We start from the raw sequence: 2,083 nt of genomic DNA on the forward strand, positions 1-2,083 counted from the left end.
GTTTTTTTTTCCCTTTTGGCTCCTCTTTTTGAGAAGAAAAAAAAAAAAAAAAAGGAGGAGAAGAAGGAGAAGAAGAAGAGATCTCTGTGTCTCCTGGCCTGTAGCCTCGTGGGGTCTGAGATCTGCGAGCCCTGGCACCGGTGGGTCGGAGGGAGGATGTTGAACCCCTTCCAAGGCTGAGCCCCCCCGGGACAGGAGGATGCTCCTCGGGGGGTCCCTCCCGCCGTCTGGCCACGCATCCCCCCATCGCTTCCGTTTGACTCCGCGCTCCGGTCCTTAATCCCCGCGTTGTCCAGAGAGACTTTTCCAGCCGCCGCTCAATTAGCCGATTATTGTCCCCGGCAGCAACGGGAGCCCCCGCCCGCCCACGCGCCGCGGTGCAGGAGGGTCCCGGGGTGCCCGGGGGGGCTGGAGGGGCCGTTGCCGGCAGGAGAGTCCTGGAGAGGCGTGAGAGTGTTTGGGCATCGAGGGCCGGGGGTGTCACAGTGTCCCCAGCCCTCCTGGCTCCTAGCCCAGGCTGGGGTACCCCTTGCTGGGGTGAGGAGTCCCAGGGTGGGCTGGAGCCAAGGCACGGCCCAGTGACAGCTCCCCAGGAGCACAGCTCTGCTTTCATGGCCTGCCAGGATGGCTGGGACAGGGGGGCACCACGGCCCCTCTGCACCCCCAGCCCCGTGCGGGCCCCGGCGAGCAGGGAGCACCACAGCCCTGCCCGGGGCCAGCGTGGCCATGGGGAGCCAGAGGAACCAGGGGGAAATAGGGGTTTCTTTCAGTCCCCCCATCCTGATCCCTCATCCCAGCTGGGTACGAGAGCAGGGGCAGCTCTTGGGGTTGGAAATCCAGCAGAGGGTCTCGGGTCCAGCTGTGTGCCAGGGGCTGGGTGCTGGTGCGGGGTCCTGCTGCCCCACTGCAGCTCAGGGGCTGCTCACCCATCACCCCCATGAGTTGGGGTGGCCTCATGGGCACACTTATTCCATCATGTGTTGGGTTTTTTTCCGTTCATCTCCCGTGAGGGGCTCATGCCAGGGACCCACAGAGGGCCCTGCGGCCTGGGGTCGGAAAGTCCCGTGGAGCCTGATGGGAACTTCCTGGAAAAAAAAACCACCAGAAAACATTTTGGAACGTAATATCCACAAAGCTAGAGAAAACAAAGTCAAGCCATGTTTGAGGATGTGAGTTGTAACGGGGGAGCATGACCTGGCTGGCTTCTGCAGGATGGGGGGAGAAGAGCCCGGAGCGCTGCCCGGAAAAACTTCTATCAGGAAGAAAACTTTGAGCCCAACCATGACTGTCGGTTTTCGTGTGCCAAACACTCATTTTGGTCAATAACCTCTTTTCCTCGAGGCTGGGCAGAGCTGGCACCCAGCAGTGGGGTGCTGCGGGGGCGGGCAGTGCCTGTGGCTTGGGGTGTCCCCGTGCCGTGGGCCCGGCTGTTCCCACGCTCCACGACGGGTGGTCCCAAGAGGCCGGTGGCTCCAGAGGTGGCTTTGCCCTCAGCCGTGGTGGGGACATCCTGTGGCTGCTCCCCTGGCCATCAGCGGGCGGGTTGCTGGCCCAAATGCCTGGCTGTGGATCAGAGGGGAGGCCAAGCCCCTCGGGGTGCGGGAGCGTTGCCTTTTAAGGCGGGAAGTTCTGGTTTTATGGCAGAGGCGCGGATGGTCCCAGGGGTCTGTGAACAAAGCCAGTGTCCCCAGCCCTGGGGGTGGCCTGAGCTGTGTCCCCATCAGCCCCCGTGCTGGTGGTGAGTCTGTGGGTGTAACCCCCTGCTCTGGCATGGCCAGGGTGCCTGGCTCACCCTGTCCCAAGGCTCCACATGTCCTTGGCCGTCCCAGGGACCCTCTGGCTGCTCTGGGAGCAAATGCTGGAGGTCTGAGCCTGGAGTCTCACTCACTGGTCCAGTTTCTGTGTTGACGGTTCACAGTCCTGGGGGCTGTTTTGGGAGGGTCCATCCTGGCTCTGCTCTGAGCTGGGAGGGTTTCTCCTCACCCCAGCGTTAACAGGGGGCCCCCGAGATCCCCCCCCCCCATGCACACGCAGCCTGCGGAGGCTTCGCTGGGTTGTGAAATCTGGGGCCGCTGGAATTAAA

The sequence above is a fragment of the Chaetura pelagica genome, unplaced genomic scaffold (assembly GCF_000747805.2).
Source record: "Chaetura pelagica isolate M959 unplaced genomic scaffold, ChaPel_1.0 scaffold302, whole genome shotgun sequence".
Taxonomy (NCBI): domain Eukaryota; kingdom Metazoa; phylum Chordata; class Aves; order Apodiformes; family Apodidae; genus Chaetura; species Chaetura pelagica.